Here is a 12,096-nt window from a genome sequence, read left to right on the forward strand (position 1 = left end):
AATATCCGTACCATGAGAACTTAATCGTATTTTTCATCACCACCGAATCATACTAAAATACTTTCTTTCTTAAACTTTATTTAGCATGTGCATATTGCAGTCAATGCGAAGTAAGATAATTGTGTTAACTGACGTATGTTCAATAAAAATTACAACTTATTTTTCATGTTGAGTTACTGCTACTTAAAAAGGATAATGTTTTTTTAATAAAATCATAGTTTTATTCCGTGTAAGCGAACGTGGTTTGTATTATTTAAATTGAACTTGTTCGCCGTGTAAAATGATGAAATAGATCTCAATTTCAAAATAAAATTGGTATTGTTGTCATCCACCTTGAAATGTGGTCATAGAGATATACAGCATTGAAACAGACCCTTCAGTCCAACCTGCTCATGCCGACCAGATATCCCAACCCAATCTAGTCCCACCCGCCAGCACCCGGTCCATATCCCTCCATACCCATCCTCTTCATATTCCCATCCAAATGCCTCTTAAATGTTGCAGTTGTGCCAGCCTCCACCACATCCTCTGGCAGCTCATTCCATACACGTACCACCCTCTGTATGAAAACGTTGTCCCTTAGGTCTCATTTATATCTTTCCCCTCTCAAACTAAACCTATGCCATCTAGTTGTGGACTCCCTCATCCCAGGGAAAAGACTTTGTCCATTTATCGTATCCATGCCCCTCATAATTTTGTAAACATGTATAAGGTCAGCCCTCAGCCTCCAATGCTCCAGAGGAAACAGCTCCAGTCTGTTCAGCCTCTCCATAATGCTCAAACCCTCCAACCCTGGCAACATCCTTGGAAATCCTTTCTGAACCCTTTCAAGTTTCACAACATCTTTCCAATAGGCAGGAGACCAGAATTGCACGCAATATTCCAACAGTGGCCTAACCAATGCCCTGAACAGCCGCAGCATGACCTCCCAATTCCTGTACTCAATACTTTGAACAATAAAGGAAAGCATGCCAAACGCCATCTTCACTATCCTATCTACCTGCGTCTCTACTTTGAAGGAGCTATGAACCTGCACTCCAATGTCTCTTTCTTCAGCAACATTCCCAAGCCCCTATCATTATTTGTATAAGTCCTGCTGAGATTTGCTTTCCCAAAATGCAACACCTCGCATTTATCCGAATTAAACTTTATCTGCCATTTTAAGCCCATTTGCCCATCTGGCCAGATCCTGTTATAATCTGAGGTACCCCTCTTCGTTGTGCACTACATCTCCAATTTTGGTGTCATCTCTAAACTTACTAACTGTACCTCTGTTGCTGATATCCAAATCATTTATGTAAATTATATAAACTCGAGGACGCAGCACCGATCCTTGTGGCACTCCACTAGTCACAGGCCTCCAGTCTGAAAAGCAACCCTCCACTGCCACCCTCAGTCGTTTACCTTCGAGCCAGTTCTGTATCTAAATGGCTGGTTCTCCCTTTATTCCATGAGATCTAACCTTCCTAATCAGTCGTCCATGAAGTCCAAATAGATCACATCTACTACTCTGCCCTCATCAATCTTCTTTGTTACTTCTTCAAAAAAACTCAATCAAGTTTGTGAGACATGATTTCCCACGAAAGCCATGTTAGGTATTAGAACGAAACGTCTGTTAATGACATTCGTTTAAAGACACTTTAGATGTTTATGCAGCATTAATCTGTGGTTATTGATGAACAGTTTATGTTCACTTCCTGCAATTAACATGCTGATTTCTCCAGTTGTTCATAGTTCAGTGTGATGCATCCAGTGTGTGCATAACGAGAGGGAGCTTGCTTCCCACATCTCGTGTTTATCTGTGTCTTATATCCAACCTTCATCAATGGCAAGAGCAAGGGGGAAAGGGCGAGACCAATGTGTAAGTCTGTCCGTGCCAATGCACGGTACCCACATTGGCAATTCTCTACTGTGCATTCACAGCCAGTTTTCTGTACCGCTACACCCACCCCCTGCACCTTTTGAAATATCTCTATTATTTTGTGGTGTCTCTCTGTGCTCTTACCAGCAAGATGAATCATATCTACCCAACCTGCTCCAGATTTCATGTGATAAAACACTCATTAAGAATCCCATTGCATTAAACATGCACATCGCATCTCTCGTTATTTCGTTTCCCTGGATCTCTTTGATAAGATTAACGATCACAGCAACTTTACTTGGAAAAGAAAATCGCGTTCCTTTTCATTATCCCAATTCAGTCTACATTTCGTTAAGTTCAGGCTTCGGTCTCAAATTATTCTTTGAAGTTTTATAATGTGGTCGATACAGATAAACTAACCATTTGAGTTCCAATTTCAATAAGACAGCTGTGATAATCCAAAAACAGCGACGAGAGTGGGATTCGAACCCACGCGTGTAGAACACAATGGATAAGCAGTCCATCGGCTTAACCTCTCGGCCACCTCGTCGCATTAGCACTGTAGGGTAGAACATAATCTCCCAGACGATCACAATCTCATCATCTCTGGGGAATCTCCCATTCACAGCCTCCAACCTCATTGTCCATTAACCTCACACTGCCCGATTCTCCCTCCTTCCTAAGATCTGCTGTCTCTGCCTGCGCCTGTTTAACCCGACTCATCTCTTTCTACCTCAACACCTTCCTGTCTCACCAGTCCAGGAAACTCTCACCTACGTTAGTGACACCACCTGTGCACTTCATCTCCTCCAAGACTTTAATTTCCCTGGTCCACAATGCGTCATCTTCACATTGGAGATCCAGTCCCAGTACACATGCATCAGCTATGACGGAAGTCTCCAAGCCCTCTGTTTCTTCATCTCACCCCATCCCAACCAGTACCCTTCCACCGACACCCTCATCCAGCTGGCTAAACTGGTTTTCACCCTCAACAACTTTTCTGTCCAATCCTCCCACATCCTCCGAACCGAAGGGGTAGCCATGGGCACACACATGTGACCTAGCTATGCCTGCCTGTTTGTCAGATATGTGGAATTGTCCAACTTTCGCAGTTACTCTGGCACCTCTCTCCACTTGTTCCTCCGCTACATTGATGAATTCATTGGCCCCACTTCCTGCTCCCACGAGGAGGTTGAACAGTTCACCAATGAACACCTTTCTCCCAGAACTCAAATTCATCTGTATCTTCTTGGGAACTCCCTTCCACTTCTTGGACCTGTCCATCACCGTCTCCAGCGAATGACCAATGACAGACATATATTACAAGCCCACCGACTCCCACAGCTACCAACACGACACCTCCTCCCTCCCCACCTCGTGTAAAAACACCATCCCTTATTCCTAATTCCTCCGCCTCTAGCATATTTTCTCCCAGGATGACCAATTCCACCTCAGAAAGTCCCAGTTGGTCTCCTTCCCACGTGGTTGACGATGCCCATCAGTGCATCTCCTCCACTTCACTCACCACCGCCCTTAAGCCCCACCCCTCCCGCAACAAGAACAGAATCCCATGGTCCTCAACTTTCACCCCACCAAACTGAGCATAAAACACATCAGACTCCACCACTCCTGCAATCTCCATACAGACCCCACTGTCAGGTATATATTTCCCTCCACACCCCTATCAGCATTCTGAAAAGACCATTCCATCCACGAACACCTCGTCAGGTCTACAACCCCCAATAAACCCACACCCCACTATTGGCATATTTCCATGCCACCGCAGGAATGGTAAAAGCAGCTCCCACACCACTCCACTCATCTCCGTCAAAGGCCCCAAGGGATCCTTCCACATCTGTTAGAAATTCACCTGTACAACGTATAATGTCATCTACTGCATCTGTTGAACCCAGTGTGGTCTCCTCGATATCAGGGAGACAGGACACCTTCTTGCAGATCATTTCAGAGAACATCTTTAGGACGACGCACCCACCACCTTCACCATCCCGTGACTGAACACTTCAACTCCCCCTTCCCACTCCGTCAAAGACGTGCAGGTCCTGGGCCTCCTTCAGCGCCAAACCATAACCACCCAATACCTGGAGGACGAATGCCGTATATTGCGCCTTTGAATTCTGTCACCTCACAGGATAAGTGTGTATTTGAACAGTTTCCTCATTTCCCTTGCCTCAAGTCTCAAGCCTCAAACTTGGGACCGCCCTCTGGACTCATTCCATCACGGCTCCTTCTGAACTATCATCTTCTCCCTCACCTTCATCCAACCACCCTTTCCCAACTATCTCCCCCAACCCCAAATCCCTACCATTTATCTATCAGTCCCGAAACAAAAGCCTTATTCCTGTTGAAGGGCTTATGTCTGAAACGTGGATTCTCCTGCTCAGTAATCCATCTTTTTATTACTCTTACCAAAGTGAATCACCTCACACTTAGCTACATTGAACTCCATTTGCCACCTTTCTGCCCAGCTCTGCAGCTTCTCTATATCCCGCTGTAACCTGCCACATCCTTCCTCACTGTCTACAACTCCTCCGACTTTCGTATCATCCGCAAACTTGCTCACCCAACCTTCTAACCCTTCCTCCAGGTCATTTATAAAAATGACAAACAGCAATGGTCCCAAAACAGATCCTTGAGGAACACCGCTAGTGACGGCACTCCAAGATGAACCTTTGCCATCAACTACTACCCTCTGTCTTCTTCCAGCCGGCCAATTCCTAATCCAAACCTCCAACTCACCCTCAATGCCATATCTCTGTATTTTCTGCAGTAGCCTACCATGGGGGACCTTATCAAACGCCTTACTGAAATCCATATATACCACATCTACCGCTTTCTCCTCATCTACCTCCTTAGTCACCTTCTTAAAGAATTCAATAAGGTTTGTGAGGCACGACCTGCCCTTCACAAAACCATGCTGACTATCCTTGATCACATCATTCTTAACCAGATGTGCATAAATCCTATCCCTTACAATTCTCTCTAAGACTTTGCCCACAACGGAAGTGAGACTCACTGGCCTATAGTTACTAGGATTATCCCTACTCCCCTTCTAGAACAGGGGAACCACGTTTGCTGGCCTCCAGTCCTCTGGCACTACTCCTGTAGATAAAGAGGACACAAAAATCAAGGCCAATGGCTCTGCAATCTCCTCCCTTGCTTCCCAGGGAATCCTTGGATAAATGCCATCAGGCCCAGGGGACTTATCTATTTTCACCCTTGCCAGAATTTCCAACACCTCTTCTCTACATATCTCAAAGCCATCTATTCTACATATTCGTGCCTCAGTATTCATATCGACAACTATGTCCTGTTCCTGAGTGAATACTGACGAAAAGTATTCATTCAGCGCCTCCCCAATCTCTTCAGCCTCCACACGCAACTTCCCATTACTATCCTTGATTGGACCTATTCCTTCCCTAGTCATTCTTTTATTCCTAACATACCTATAGAAAGCCTTAGGGTTTTCCCTATTCCTACCAACTAAGGACCTTTCATGTCCCCTCCTTGCTGCTCTTAGCTCTCTCTTCAGGTCCTTCCGGGCTACCTTATAACTCTCAATCGCCCCTATTGAACCTTCACGCCTCATCTTTACAAAGGCCGCCCTCTTCCATTTAACAAGGGATTCCAACTCCTTATTAAACCACGGCTCCCTCACACGACCCTTTCCTCCCTGCCTGATAGGTACGTACTTATCAAGGACACTCAATAGTTGCTCCTTGAACAAGTTCCACATATCAATTACGCTGTTGCCTTGGTATCTATTTTTCCAATCCACACATCCTAAGGCATGCCTCAACGCATCATAATTTCCCTGCCCCCAGCTATAACTCTTGCCCTGTAGTACACACTTATCCCTCTCCATCACTAGAGTAAAAATCACCGAATTGTGGTTACTGTCCCCAAAGTGCTCACCTACCTCTAGTTCTAATACCTGGCCTGGTTCGTTACCCAGAACCAAATCCAGTATGGCCTCACCTCTTGTTGGCTTATCTACATATTGTGTCAGGAAACCCTCCTGCACACATTGCACAAACACTGACCCATCTAACGAACTTGAGCTATAGCTTTCCCAATCAATATCAGGAAAGTTAAAGTCTCCCATAACAATCACCCTCTTCCTGTCACTCTTCTCTTGAATCATCTTCGCAATCCTTTCTTCAACGATTCTAGGACTATTAGGAGGCCTGTAAAAGACTCCTAACAGGGTGACCTCACCTCTCCTATTCCTAACCTCAACCCAAACTACCTCAGATGGCAAATCTTCGTCCATCTTCCTTTCCACCGTTGTAATACTATCTTTGACAAGCAAAGCCACACACCCCCACCCCTTTTAGCCCCACCTCTGACCCTACTAAAACATTTAAACCCTGGAACCTGCAACAGTCAATCCTGTCCCTGATCTAGCCATGTCTCCGTAATAGCCACAACATCGAAGTCCCAGGTACCAACCCACGCTGCAAGTTCACCAACCTTATTTCGTATACTTCTGGCATTAAAGTATACACACTTCAAGCCACTATTCTGTTTACAGGAACCCTCCTTTAAGATTGATGCCATATTCCTAACCTCCCTACACTCCAGGTCCTGCACCCTAAAGCTACAGTCTGGGTTCCCATGCCCCTGCAGAGTTAGTTTAAACTCCCCCCCCCCCCAAGTGCACTAGCAAACGTTCCCCCAAGGATACTGGTGCCCCTCAGGTTCAGGTGCAGACCATCCTGTTTATAGAGGTCCCACCTTCCCCAGAAAGAACCCCAGTTATCCAAGTACCGAAATCCCTCCCTCCTGCACCATTCCTGTAGCCACGCATTTAACTGTTCTCTCTCCCTATTCCTCGACTCTCTATCACGTGGCACGGGTAACAAACCAGAGACAACAACTCTATTCGTTCTAACTCTGAGCTTCCAACCTAGCTCCCTAAAAGCATGTCTAACATCCTCAGCACTCCTCCTACCTATGTCATTGGTGCCAATATGGACCACGACTTCAGGCTGCTCCCCCTCCCCCTTAAGGACCCGGAAAACACGATCAGAGACATCACGTACACTTGAACCTGGGAGGCAACATACCAAACGTGAGTCTCTCTCGTTTCCACAAAACCGCCTATCTGTGCCCCGAACTATCGAGTTCCCAATTATTATTGCTCTGCTCTTCTCCACCCTTCCCTTCTGAGTAGCGGGGACAGGCTCCGTGCCAGAGGCTTGAGCCCCGTCACTTACCCCTGGTAAGTCGTCCCCCCCACAAGTATCCAAAACGGTATACTTGTTCTTGAGGGGAACGACTGCAGGGGGTCCCTGCACTGGCTGCTTCCTCCCAGTCCCCCTCACTGTCACCCATCTATCTGCCATCTTTGGAGTTACTACTTCCCTATAGCTCCGATCTATGACCCCCTCTGCCTCCCGAATGATCCGAAGTTCATCCAACTCCAGCTCCAGTTCCCTAACACGGTCTTGGAGGAGCTGGAGATGGGTGCACTTCCTGCAAGTGTAATTAGCAGGGACGTCCATGGCATCCCTCACCTCATACATGTTGCAGGAGGAACATTGCACTGCCTTCACTGCCATCCCTCTAAATCTAAACTTTATTTTAAAACAAAACTGGGTCTAACGAATACAACAAGCAAAATTCAGCACTTACCTACTTACCACAACGGAGCTTATTATTAGGTTAGAGGAGGAGGGCGGGTGGGAGGCACTACCTCCGTAGTGCCTCGGGTTCTTCAGCGGCGCGCTTTTAAAGGGGAAACAAACCTACCCAGGTAAGCTTACGCTCTACCTGCTTCCGGGTCTCGGCTACCTCTCTGGTCGTCGTCACTTCCCCCTGCTGCTCCCGCTCTTTCTGTGAAGAGAGAGTGAAAAAAAGCACCGCTGCCCGCTACCGGTAAGTACTTTTAAAACAAACAGTCTTACCTTCAGCGGCGCGCTTTTAAAGGGGAAACAAACCTACCCAGGTAAGCTTACGCTCTACCTGCTTCCGGGTCTCGGCTAGCTCTCTGGTCGTCGTCACTTCCCCCTGCTGCTCCCGCTCTTTCTGTGAAGAGAGAGTGAAAAAAAGCACCGCTGCCCGCTACCGGTAAGTACTTTTAAAACAAACAGTCTTACCTTCAGCGGCGCGCTTTTAAAGGGGAAACAAACCTACCCAGGTAAGCTTACGCTCTACCTGCTTCCGGGTCTCGGCTACCTCTCTGGTCGTCGTCACTTCCCCCTGCTGCTCCCGCTCTTTCTGTGAAGAGAGAGTGAAAAAAAGCACCGCTGCCCGCTACCGGTAAGTACTTTTAAAACAAACAGTCTTACCTTCAGCGGCGCGCTTTTAAAGGGGAAACAAACCTACCCAGGTAAGCTTACGCTCTACCTGCTTCCGGGTCTCGGCTAGCTCTCTGGTCGTCGTCACTTCCCCCTGCTGCTCCCGCTCTTTCTGTGAAGAGAGAGTGAAAAAAAGCACCGCTGCCCGCTACCGGTAAGTACTTTTAAAACAAACAGTCTTACCTTCAGCGGCGCGCTTTTAAAGGGGAAACAAACCTACCCAGGTAAGCTTACGCTCTACCTGCTTCCGGGTCTCGGCTACCTCTCTGGTCGTCGTCACTTCCCCCTGCTGCTCCCGCTCTTTCTGTGAAGAGAGAGTGAAAAAAAGCACCGCTGCCCGCTACCGGTAAGTACTTTTAAAACAAACAGTCTTACCTTCAGCGGCGCGCTTTTAAAGGGGAAACAAACCTACCCAGGTAAGCTTACGCTCTACCTGCTTCCGGGTCTCGGCTACCTCTCTGGTCGTCGTCACTTCCCCCTGCTGCTCCCGCTCTTTCTGTGAAGAGAGAGTGAAAAAAAGCACCGCTGCCCGCTACCGGTAAGTACTTGTAAAACAAACAGTCTTACCTTCAGCGGCGCGCTTTTAAAGGGGAAACAAACCTACCCAGGTAAGCTTACGCTCTACCTGCTTCCGGGTCTCGGCTAGCTCTCTGGTCGTCGTCACTTCCCCCTGCTGCTCCCGCTCTTTCTGTGAAGAGAGAGTGAAAAAAAGCACCGCTGCCCGCTACCGGTAAGTACTTTTAAAACAAACAGTCTTACCTTCAGCGGCGCGCTTTTAAAGGGGAAACAAACCTACCCAGGTAAGCTTACGCTCTACCTGCTTCCGGGTCTCGGCTACCTCTCTGGTCGTCGTCACTTCCCCCTGCTGCTCCCGCTCTTTCTGTGAAGAGAGAGTGAAAAAAAGCACCGCTGCCCGCTACCGGTAAGTACTTTTAAAACAAACAGTCTTACCTTCAGCGGCGCGCTTTTAAAGGGGAAACAAACCTACCCAGGTAAGCTTACGCTCTACCTGCTTCCGGGTCTCGGCTACCTCTCTGGTCGTCGTCACTTCCCCCTGCTGCTCCCGCTCTTTCTGTGAAGAGAGAGTGAAAAAAAGCACCGCTGCCCGCTACCGGTAAGTACTTTTAAAACAAACAGTCTTACCTTCAGCGGCGCGCTTTTAAAGGGGAAACAAACCTACCCAGGTAAGCTTACGCTCTACCTGCTTCCGGGTCTCGGCTACCTCTCTGGTCGTCGTCACTTCCCCCTGCTGCTCCCGCTCTTTCTGTGAAGAGAGAGTGAAAAAAAGCACCGCTGCCCGCTACCGGTAAGTACTTTTAAAACAAACAGTCTTACCTTCAGCGGCGCGCTTTTAAAGGGGAAACAAACCTACCCAGGTAAGCTTACGCTCTACCTGCTTCCGGGTCTCGGCTAGCTCTCTGGTCGTCGTCACTTCCCCCTGCTGCTCCCGCTCTTTCTGTGAAGAGAGAGTGAAAAAAAGCACCGCTGCCCGCTACCGGTAAGTACTTTTAAAACAAACAGTCTTACCTTCAGCGGCGCGCTTTTAAAGGGGAAACAAACCTACCCAGGTAAGCTTACGCTCTACCTGCTTCCGGGTCTCGGCTACCTCTCTGGTCGTCGTCACTTCCCCCTGCTGCTCCCGCTCTTTCTGTGAAGAGAGAGTGAACAAAAGCACCGCTGCCCGCTACCGGTAAGTACTTTTAAAACAAACAGTCTTACCTTCAGCGGCGCGCTTTTAAAGGGGAAACAAACCTACCCAGGTAAGCTTACGCTCTACCTGCTTCCGGGTCTCGGCTACCTCTCTGGTCGTCGTCACTTCCCCCTGCTGCTCCCGCTCTTTCTGTGAAGAGAGAGTGAAAAAAAGCACCGCTGCCCGCTACCGGTAAGTACTTTTAAAACAAACAGTCTTACCTTCAGCGGCGCGCTTTTAAAGGGGAAACAAACCTACCCAGGTAAGCTTACGCTCTACCTGCTTCCGGGTCTCGGCTACCTCTCTGGTCGTCGTCACTTCCCCCTGCTGCTCCCTCTCTTTCTGTGAAGAGAGAGTGAAAAAAAACACCGCTGCCCGTTACCGGTAAGTACTTTTAAAACAAACAGTCTTACCTTAGCTGCTGCTCGCACTCCAAAGGCGGAGGAATCCCCAGTTCTCAATGAAAAGCATCCCAGGCTGCTGTGCGAGGCAAGGGAGGAGATTGCTAGAGCCCTGGTGGATATATTTAATGCTTTGCTGGCCACAGTTGAAGTGCAGAATGACTGGAAGTTAGCTAATATGCTTCAGTTTTTCAGGAAGTGCAGCAGGGATAGGCCAGGTAATTACAGAACAGATAGTCTGACATCAGTGGGAGGGACATTTTTGGGAACAATTCTGAGGGTTAGGATGAATCAACACTGGAAAGGCAGGGATCAACTTGGCTGCATCATCTCAGATTTGGTAGAAGAAGATGCCGCCTCAGGAATTCAGTTGAATTTTTTGAAATGGCCTCTCAAAATGTTGAGGAGAGCAGTGCCGACGATGTGGGTTACATGGAGATCAGTAAGGTCTTGGACAATGTCCCATATGGAAGGCTGGTCCAAAAGGGAAGAGACCATGGAATCCAAGGCAAGTTGGCAAATTAAATCCGCAACTGGTGGAGGCCTGTTTTTGTATTTGGAAGCATTTCACCAGCTGGTGTACCACAGGGACCTGTGCAGGAGCCATTGCTGGTTATTATGTGTATTAATGACTTGGATGCAAAAGCAGAAGGTATCATTGGAAGGTTTGCAGATGACATAAAAGGTGAGTGTGTTGTTGACCGTCAGGAGGATGGTCTCAGGCTCCAGTCTAAAATCGATCAGATGATAAACTGAGCAGAGTAAACTCAAATGTAGTTTACTTCTGATCAGTGTGAGGTCAAATCCTGTGGAAGGTATGATAAGCGAAGTATAGACAGAATGCACAGAAGTCCTTGTGGAGTATTGAGTAACACATGGGTCTTGGTGTCCAAGTCCATAGATCCCTGAAGGTGTAAGCACAGATAGACCGGGTGTGGAAGGCACCTGAACTGGGAGCGGGACGGTGATCCATATCTTGATGGGGTGAATTGCTGGAGCTGCTCGAGAAGGTTTAAACTAGTCTGGCAGAGCTGTAGATCCCTCACCAGTTAAGGCAGATGAACCAGAGCACGCGTAGGGTCCTGGGAATGGGATATAATAGGTATTGTAGAATTGCACAAAAGATGGACTGGCAGCAGCTCATTGTTCCATGGAACAGATGCTATAGGAAGGATGGAACAGGAGGCAGAAGAGGAGCAGCGGTGATGGGTTTCATTAGTGGAAACATCACAGCAGTATTTCGAGAGAATATTCACACGGAATCACCCAATTAAACAGTATTAGTGGAACTGAGGAAAAAAAATTATCAGTTTGCTATGATTGTACTGGAATTGTACTACAGCGGTAGGCAGTGGGAGATGGAGCAGCAAATCTGTCAGAAGATCTTTGATATGTGTTAGAATAAGAGATATGTGTTGTAATCGTAGGGGATTTCAACCTTTCCAAACCTGGACTGGGATTGCTACCGTAAACAAATATTTGGATGGAAGGAATTTGTTAAGTGCGTTCCAGAAACTCCCAGTCAATATGTAAACGGCCCGACTGGAGAATGGGGCTAAACCTGCCCGCCCCTTGGTAAACAAAGTAGGGAACAGGACTGAGGTGTTCGTGGGGGAGCAATTTGGAAAGTCACCACAATTAGTTTGGAAATAGCTTTGGTAAATCACAGGCCTGGTCCACAAGTTCAAGTTAGAAAATGGAGCAAGACCAGTCTTGATGGTATTAAAAATGATGATTTTAAAAGGTGGAAGCCATTTGCAGGTAAAGGGAAGTCGAGCAAGTGGGAATATTTTAAATGGGAAATAAAATGCATGTTCCCGTTTG

General features: G+C 47.5%; 1 non-coding gene across 1 annotated transcript; it reads right to left on the reverse strand.

Annotated features, from left to right (window-relative positions):
* Positions 1-2,329: 2,329 nt before the first annotated feature.
* On the reverse strand, positions 2,330-2,411 carry trnas-gcu (transfer RNA serine (anticodon GCU)). Its single transcript has one exon. It is a non-coding gene; the product is annotated as a tRNA-Ser (tRNA).
* Between the last annotated feature and the right edge of the window lie 9,685 nt (positions 2,412-12,096).

The sequence above is a fragment of the Chiloscyllium punctatum genome, chromosome 18 (assembly GCF_047496795.1).
Source record: "Chiloscyllium punctatum isolate Juve2018m chromosome 18, sChiPun1.3, whole genome shotgun sequence".
NCBI lineage: Eukaryota > Metazoa > Chordata > Chondrichthyes > Orectolobiformes > Hemiscylliidae > Chiloscyllium > Chiloscyllium punctatum.